Here is an 11,149-nt window from a genome sequence, read left to right on the forward strand (position 1 = left end):
ATTTAACAACCTCAGCATTCAAATACATCAACAAATTCAACATCAAACGCACCTTTGAAAAACACCTACAAATTCAAAAACCTCAACATTGAAAAACACCAACAAATTCAACAACAACCTCAACTTTTAAAATACAAAAAGGTTCAACAAAAGAAAAATTGATAACAACAACAAACGCAAAATTGAAAATCACCAGCAAATTTAACAACAACATCAAAAATGAAAAACATCAAAAATTCAACAACAAACACAACAATGAAAAACACCAACAAATTCAACAAAAACCTCAACAATGAAAAACACCAAAAAATTCAACAAGAAACTCAACATTGAAAATCACCAACAAATTCAACAAAAACCTCAACAATGAAAAACACCGAAAAATTCATCAAAAACGTCAACATTCAAAAACTCCAGCAAGTTCAACAACAACGTCAACAATGAAAAACACTAAAAAATTCAACAAGAAACTCAACATTGAAAATCACCAACAACTTCAACAAAAACCTCAACAATGAAAAACAACGAAAAATTCATCAACAACCTCAACAATCAAAAACACCAACAAATTAAACAAAAACCTCAACAATGAAAAACACCAAATAATTCAACAACAACCTGACATTCAAAAACACCAACAAATTGAACAAAAACCTCAACAATGAAAAACACCAAAAAAGTCAACAACAACCTCAACTTTGAAAATCACAAACAACTTCAACAACCTCAACATTGAAAAACACCCGCATATTCAACAGCACCCTCAACTTTGAAAAATACAAAAAAGATTAAAAAAAAACCATTGATAACACCAATAAATTCAAGAACCTCAACATTGAAAATCACCAACAAATTCATCAATAACCTCAACAATGAAAAACGCCAACAAATTCAACAACAACCTCAACTTTGAATAACACCAAAAAATTCGACAACCTCAACATTGAGAAAGAGCAACAAATTCAACTGCAACCTCAACTTTTAAAATTACAAAAAGATTCAAATTGAAACATTGAATATGCCAATAAATTCAACAACAACCTCAACATTGAAAATCATCAACAAATCTAACATTAACCACAGCTTTGAAAAACACCAACAAATTCAAAAACCTCAACATGGAAAAAGACCAACAAATTCAACCACAACCTCAACATTGAAAATCACCAACAAATTCATCAAAAACCTCATAAATGGAAAACACCAAAAAATTCATCAACAACCTGAACATTCGAAAACACCAAATAATTCAACAAAAACATCAACAATGAAAAACACCAAAAAATTCAACAACAATCTCAACTTTGAAAAACACCAACAACTTCAACAACCTCAACATTGAACAAGACCACCAAATTCAACTGCAACCTCAACTTTGAAAAATACAAAAAAGATCAAAAAAAACCATTGATAACACCAATAAATTCAACAACCTCAACACTGAAAATCACCAGCAAATTCAACAACAACCGCAGCAATGAAAAACATCAAATAATTAAACAACAGCCTCAACTTTGAATAACATCAACAACTTCAACACCCCAACATTGAGAGACAGCAACAAATTCAATTGCAACCTAAACTTTGAAAAATACAAAAAGATTCAAATAAAAACTTTGAATAACACCAATAAATTCAACAACAACCTCAACATTGAAAATCACCAACAAATTCAGCAAAAACCTCAACAATGAAAAACACCGAGAATTTCATCAACAACCTCAACATTCAAAAACACCAAAAAATTCAACAAAAACCTCAACAATGAAAAACACTAAAAAATTCAACAACAACCTCAACTTTGAAAAATAGCAACAAATTCAAAAACCTCAACATGGAAAAACACTAACAAATTCAACCTCAACCTCAACATTGGAAATCACCAAAAAATTCAGCAACAACCTCAACATTCAAAAACACCAACAAATTCAAACAGAATCCTCAACAATGAAAAACACCAAAAAATTCAACAACAACCTCAACATTGAAAATCACCAACAAATTCTAACGAAAACCTCAACAATGAAAAACACCAATAAATTCAACAACCTCAACATTGAAAATCAACAAAAAATTCAACAAAAACCTCAACTATGAAAAACACCAAAAAATTCAACAACAACCTCAACTTTGAAAAACACCAAAAAATTCAACAACCTCAACATTGAGAAACAGCAACAAATTAAACTACAACCTCAACTTTGAAAAATACAAAAAGGTTCAAATAAATACATTGAATACACCAATAAATTCAACAACAACCTCAACATTGAAAATCACCAACAAATTCAACAAAAACCTCAACAATGAAAAACACCGAGAATTTCATCAACAACCTCAACATTCAAAAACACCAAAAAATTCAACAAAAACCTCAACAATGAAAAACACCAAAAAATTCAACGACAACCTCAACTTTGAAAAACACCAACAACTTCAACAACCTCAACATTGAAAAACACTTACAAATTCAACTGCAACCTCAACTTTGAAAAATACAAAAAAGATTAATAAAAACCACTGTTAACACCAATAAATTCAACAACCTCAACATTGAAAATCACCAACAAATTCAACAACAACCTCAACAATGAAAAAAAAACTAAAAATTCAACAACAACCACAACTTTGAAAAACACCAAAAAATACAACAACCTCTACATTGAGAAACAGCAACAAATTCAACTGCAACCTCAACTTTGAAAAATACAAAAAGATTCAAAAAAAAACATTGAATACACCAATAAATTCAACAACAACCTCAATATTGAAAATCACCAAAACATTCAACAACAACCTCAAATATGAAAAACACCAACAAATTCAAAAATCTTAACATGGAAAAACTCCAACAAATTCAACAACAACCACAACTTTTAAAAATACAAAAAGGTTCAACAGAATAAAAATTGATAACTCCAACAAATTCAACATCCACCTCAACAATGAAAAACACCAACAAATTCATCAAAAACCTCAACCAAGAAAAACACAAAAAAATTCATCAACACCCTCAACATTCAAAAACAGCAACAAATTTAACAAAAACCTCAGCAATGAAAAACACCAATAAATTCAACAACCTCAAGATTGAAAATCACCAAAAAAAATTGAACAACAACCTCAGCAATGAAAAGCACCAAAAAATTCACAAACAACCTCAACTTTGAAAAACACCAAAAATTCAACAACCTCAACAATGAGAAACAGCAACAAATTCAATTGCAACCACAACTTTGAAAAATACAAAAAGATTCAAATAAAAACATTGAATACACCAATAAATTCAACAACAACCTCAACATTCAAAATCACCAACAAATTCAACAAAAACCTCAACATTGAAAAACACCAAAAAATTCAACAACAACCTCAACTTTGAAAAACACCAACAACTTCAACAACCTCAACATTGAAAAACACCAACAAATTCAACTGCAACATCAACTTTGAAAAATACAAAAAAGATTTAAAAAAAACCAATGATAACACCAATAAATTCAACAACCTCAACATTGAAAATCACCAACAAATTCAACAACAACCTCAGCAATGAAAAACTTCTAAAAATTCAACAACAACCTCATCTTTGAAAAACACCAAAAATGCAACAACATCAACATTGAGAAACAGCAACAAATTCAACTGCAACCTCAACTTTGAAAAATACAATAAGATTCAACAACAACCTCAACATTGAAAAACTCCAACAATTTCAACAACAACCTCAACAATGAAAAAAACCAAAAAATTCAAAAACAAACTCAACATTGAAAATCACCAACAAACTCAACAACAACCTCAACTTTGAAAAACAACAACAAATTCAAAAACCTCAACATGGAAAAACACCAACAAATTCAACAACAACCTCAACTTTTAAAAATACAAAAAGGTTCAACAAAATAATAATTGATAAAACCAAAAAATTCAACAACAGCCTCAATATTGAAAATCACCAACAAATTTAACAACAACCTCAACAATGAAAACATCAAAAATTCAACAACAACCACAACAATGAAAAACAATAAACAATTCAACAACAACCTCAATTTGAAAAACACCGACAGATTTAACAACCTCAACATTCAAATTCACCAACAAATTCAACAACAAACTCAGCTTTGAAAAACACCAACAAATTCAACAACATCAAAATTGAAAAACACCAACAAATTCAACAACAACCTCAACTTTAAAAAATACAAAAAGGTTCAAAAAAATAAAAACTGATTACACCAACAAATTCAACAACAACCTCAACAATGAATAACATCAAAAATTCAACAACAACAAACACAACAATGAAAAACAACAAACAATTCAACAACAACCTCAACATTCTAAAACACGAACAAATTCAAAAACAAGCTCAACATTGAAAAACACCAACAAATTCAACAACATTCTCAAAATTGAAAATCACCGAAAAATTCATCAACAACCTCAACATTGAAAATCTCCAACAATATCAACAACAACCTCAACAATGAAAGACACCAAAAAATTCAAAAACAAACAAAACATTGAAAATCACCAACAAATTCAACAACAACCTCAACTTTGAAAATCTCCAACAAATTCAAAAACCTCAACATGGAAAAACACCAACAAATTCAACCACAACCTCAATATTGAAAATCACAAACAAATTCAACAACAACCTCAGCAGTGAAAAATACCAACAAATTCAACAAAAACCTCAACAATGAATAACACCAAAAAATTCATCAACAACCTCAACATTCAAAAACATCAACTAATTCAACAGAAACCTCAACATTGAGAAACACCAAAAAATTCAACAACAACCTCAACATTGAAAATCACCAAGAAATTCAACAGAAACCTCAACAATGAAAAAAACCAAAATATTCATCAACAACCTCAACATTCAAAAACACCAAATAATTCAACAAAAACCTCAACATTGAAAAACACCAAAAAATTCATCAACAACCTCAATTTTAAATACACCAACAATTTCAACATCCTCAACATTGAAAATCATCAACTAATTCAACAACAACCTCAGCAATGAAAAACACCAAATAATTCAACAACAACCTGACATTCAAAAACACCAACAAATTGAACAAAAACCTCAACAATGAAAAACACCAAAAAAGTCAACAACAACCTCAACTTTGAAAATCACCAACAACTTCAACAACCTCAACATTGAAAAACACCCGCATATTCAACAGCACCCTCAACTTTGAAAAATACAAAAAAGATTAAAAAAAAACCATTGATAACACCAATAAATTCAACAACCTCAACATTGAAAATCACCAACAAATTCATCAATAACCTCAACAATGAAAAACGCCAACAAATTCAACAACAACCTCAACTTTGAATAACACCAAAAAATTCGACAACCTCAACATTGAGATACAGCAACAAATTCAACTGCAACCTCAACTTTGAAAATTACAAAAAGATTCAAATTGAAACATTGAATATACCAATAAATTCAACAACAACCTCAACATTGAAAATCATCAACAAATCTAACATTAACCACAGCTTTGAAAAACACCAACAAATTCAAAAACCTCAACATGGAAAAAGACCAACAAATTCAACCACAACCTCAACATTGAAAATCACCAACAAATTCATCAAAAACCTCATAAATGGAAAACACCAAAAAATTCAACAACAACCTGAACATTCGAAAACACCAAATAATTCAACAAAAACATCAACAATGAAAAACACCAAAAAATTCAACAACAATCTCAACTTTGAAAAACACCAACAACTTCAACAACCTCAACATTGAAAAAGACCACCAAATTCAACTGCAACCTCAACTTTGAAAAATACAAAAAAGATCAAAAAAAACCATTGATAACACCAATAAATTCAACAACCTCAACACTGAAAATCACCAGCAAATTCAACAACAACCGCAGCAATGAAAAACATCAAATAATTAAACAACAGCCTCCACTTTGAATAACATCAAAAAATTCAACAACCCCAACATTGAGAGACAGCAACAAATTCAATTGCAACCTAAACTTTGAAAAATACAAAAAGATTCAAATAAAAACTTTGAATACACCAATAAATTCAACAACAACCTCAGCATTGAAAATCACCAACAAATTCAGCAAAAACCTCAACAATGAAAAACACCGAGAATTTCATCAACAACCTCAACATTCAAAAACACCAAAAAATTCAACAAAAACCTCAACAATGAAAAACACTAAAAAATTCAACAACAACCTCAACTTTGAAAAACATCAACAACTTCAACACCTCAACATTGAGAAACAGCAACAAATTCAACTGCAAACTCAACTTTGAAAAATACAAAAACGATCAAAAAAGAGCATTGATAACACCAATAAATTCAACAACCTCAACATTGAAAATCACCAACAAATTCAACAGCAACCTCAGCAATGAATAACATCAAAAAATTCAACATTCAAAAACACCAAAAAATTCAACAAAAACCTCAACAATGAAAAACACCAACAAATTCAACAAAAACCTCAACAATGAATAACACCAATAAATTCAACAACAACCTCAATTTGAAAAACACCGACAGATTTAACAACCTCAACATTCAAATACACCAACAAATTCAACAACAAACGCAGCTTTGAAAAACACCAACAAAATCAACAACCTCAACATTGAAAAACATAAACAAATTCAACAACAACCTCAACTTTCAAAGATACAAAAAGGTTCAACAGAATAAAAATTGATAACACCAACAAATTCAACAACAACCTCAAAATTGAAAATCACCAACAAATTTAACAACAACCTCAACAATGAAAAACATCATAAATGCAACAACAACAACCACAACAATGAATAACACCAAACAATTCAACAACAACCTCAACATTCAAAAACACCAACAAATTCAACAAAAACCTCAACAATTAAAAACACCAACAAATTCAACAACAACGTCAACTTTGAAGAAGACAAACAACTTCAACAACCTGAACATTGAAAAAAAACAAAAAACTCAACTGCAACCTCAACTTTGAAAAGTACAAAAAAGATCAAAAAAAACCATTGATAACACCAATAAATTAAACAACCTCAACATTGAAAAACACCAACAAATTCAACAACAACCTCAACTTTAAAAAATACAATAAGGTTCAACAGAATAAAAATTGATAACACCAACAAATTTAACAACAACCTCAACAATGAAAAACATCAAAAGTTCAACAACAACAACCACAACAATGAAAAACACCAACAAATTCAACAACAACCTCAACAATGAAAAACACCAAAAAATACATAAACAGCATCAACATTCAAAAACATCAACAAATTCAACGAAAACCTCAACAATGAAAAACACCAAAAAATTCAACAACAACCTCAACTTTGAAAAACACCAACAACTTGAACATCTCAACATTGAAAAACACCAACAAATTCAACTGGAACCTCAACTTTGAAAAAATACAAAAAGATTAGAAGAAAAACACTGAATACACCAATAAATTCCAGAACAACTTCAATATTGAAAATCACCAAAAAATTCAACAACATCCTGAACTTTGAAATTCACCAACAAATTCAAAAACCTCAACATGGAAAAACACCAACAAATTCAACTACAACCTCAATATTGAAAATCACCAACAAATTCAACAACAACCTCAACTATGAAAAACACCAACAAATTCAACAAAAACCTCAGCAATGAAAAACACCAATAAATTCAACAACAACCTCAATTTGAAAAACACCGACAGATTAAAGAACCTTAGCATTCAAATACACCAACAAATTCAACAACAAACTCAGCTTTGAAAAGCACCAACAAATTCAACAACATCAACATTTAAAAACACCAACAAATTCAACAACAACCTCAACTTTAAAAAATACGAAAAGTTTCAATAAAATAAAAACTGATTACACCAACAAATTCAACAACAACCTCAACAATGAATAACATCAAAAATTCAACAACAACAACCACAACAATGAAAAACAGCAAACAATTCAACAACAACCTCAACATTCTAAAACACGAACAAATTCAACAAAAAGCTCAACATTGAAAAACACCAACAAATTCAACAACATTCTCAAAATTGAAAATCACCAAAAAATTCATCAACAACCTCAACATTGAAAAACCCCAACACCATCAACAACAACCTCAACAATGAAAAACACCAAAAAATTCAAAAACAAATTCAACATTGAAAATCACCAACAAATTCAACAACAGTCTCAACTTTGAAAAACTCCAACAAATTCAAAAACCTCAACATGGAAAAACACCAAAAAATTCATCGACAACCTCAACATTCAAAAACACCAACTAATTCAACAGAAACCTCAACAATGAGAAACACCAAAAACTAAAACAACAACCTCAACATTGAAAATCACCAACAAATTCAACAGAAACCTCAACAATGAAAAACACCAAAAAATTCATCAACAACCTCAACATTCAAAAACGCCAAATAATTCAACAAAAACCTCAACATTGAAAAACACCAAAAAATTCATCAACAACCTCAACTTTGATAAACACCCACTACTTCAACAACCTCAACATTGAAAATCATCAACTAATTCAACAACAACCTCAGATACGAAAAACATCAAAAAATTCAACAACAACCTCAACTTTGAATAACACCAAAAAATTCAACAACCTCAACATTGAGAAACAGCAAGAAATTCAACTGCAACCTTAGGTTTGAAAAATACAATAGATTCAAATAAAAACATTGAATACACCAATAAATTCAACAACTTCATCATTGAAAATCACCAACAAATTCAACAACAACCTCAACTGTGAAAAACACCAACAAATTCAACAAAAACCTCAACAATGAAAAACAACAAAAAATTCAACAACAACCTCAATTTGAAAAACCCCAACAGATTTAACAACCTCAGCATTCAAATACATCAACAAATTCAACATCAAACGCACCTTTGAAAAACACCTACAAATTCAAAAACCTCAACATTGAAAAACACCAACAAATTCAACAACAACCTCAACTTTTAAAATACAAAAAGGTTCAACAAAAGAAAAATTGATAACAACAACAAATTCAACAACAAACGCAAAATTGAAAATCACCAGCAAATTTAACAACAACATCAAAAATGAAAAACATCAAAAATTCAACAACAACAACCACAACAATGAAAAACACCAACAAATTCAACAAAAACCTCAACAATGAAAAACACCAAAAAATTCAAAAACAAACTCAACATTGAAAAACCCCAACAACATCAACAACAACCTCAACAATGAAAAACACCAAAAAATTCATCAACAACCTCAACATTGAAAATCACCAACAAATTCAACAACAACCTCAACTTTGAAGAAGACAAACAACTTCAACAACCTGAACATTGAAAAAAAACAAAAAACTCAACTGCAACCTCAACTTTGAAAAGTACAAAAAAGATCAAAAAAAACCATTGATAACACCAATAAATTAAACAACCTCAACATTGAAAAACACCAACAAATTCAACAACAACCTCAACTTTAAAAAATACAATAAGGTTCAACAGAATAAAAATTGATAACACCAACAAATTTAACAACAACCTCAACAATGAAAAACATCAAAAGTTCAACAACAACAACCACAACAATGAAAAACACCAACAAATTCAACAACAACCTCAACAATGAAAAACACCAAAAAATACATAAACAGCATCAACATTCAAAAACATCAACAAATTCAACGAAAACCTCAACAATGAAAAACACCAAAAAATTCAACAACAACCTCAACTTTGAAAAACACCAACAACTTGAACATCTCAACATTGAAAAACACCAACAAATTCAACTGGAACCTCAACTTTGAAAAAATACAAAAAGATTAGAAGAAAAACACTGAATACACCAATAAATTCCAGAACAACTTCAATATTGAAAATCACCAAAAAATTCAACAACATCCTGAACTTTGAAATTCACCAACAAATTCAAAAACCTCAACATGGAAAAACACCAACAAATTCAACTACAACCTCAATATTGAAAATCACCAACAAATTCAACAACAACCTCAACTATGAAAAACACCAACAAATTCAACAAAAACCTCAGCAATGAAAAACACCAATAAATTCAACAACAACCTCAATTTGAAAAACACCGACAGATTAAAGAACCTTAGCATTCAAATACACCAACAAATTCAACAACAAACTCAGCTTTGAAAAGCACCAACAAATTCAACAACATCAACATTTAAAAACACCAACAAATTCAACAACAACCTCAACTTTAAAAAATACGAAAAGTTTCAATAAAATAAAAACTGATTACACCAACAAATTCAACAACAACCTCAACAATGAATAACATCAAAAATTCAACAACAACAACCACAACAATGAAAAACAGCAAACAATTCAACAACAACCTCAACATTCTAAAACACGAACAAATTCAACAAAAAGCTCAACATTGAAAAGCACCAACAAATTCAACAACATTCTCAAAATTGAAAATCACCAAAAAATTCATCAACAACCTCAACATTGAAAAACCCCAACAACATCAACAACAACCTCAACAATGAAAAACACCAAAAAATTCAAAAACAAACTCAACATTGAAAAACCCCAACAACATCAACAACAACCTCAACAATGAAAAACACCAAAAAATTCATCAACAACCTCAACATTGAAAATCACCAACAAATTCAACAACAACCTCAACTTTGAAGAAGACAAACAACTTCAACAACCTGAACATTGAAAAAAAACAAAAAACTCAACTGCAACCTCAACTTTGAAAAGTACAAAAAAGATCAAAAAAAACCATTGATAACACCAATAAATTAAACAACCTCAACATTGAAAAACACCAACAAATTCAACAACAACCTCAACTTTAAAAAATACAATAAGGTTCAACAGAATAAAAATTGATAACACCAACAAATTTAACAACAACCTCAACAATGAAAAACATCAAAAGTTCAACAACAACAACCACAACAATGAAAAACACCAACAAATTCAACAACAACCTCAACAATGAAAAACACCAAAAAATACATAAACAGCATCAACATTCAAAAACATCAACAAATTCAACGAAAACCTCAACAATGAAAAACAC

This window comes from Cetorhinus maximus, unplaced genomic scaffold, assembly GCF_964194155.1.
Source record: "Cetorhinus maximus unplaced genomic scaffold, sCetMax3.hap1.1 HAP1_SCAFFOLD_45, whole genome shotgun sequence".
Lineage (NCBI taxonomy): Eukaryota > Metazoa > Chordata > Chondrichthyes > Lamniformes > Cetorhinidae > Cetorhinus > Cetorhinus maximus.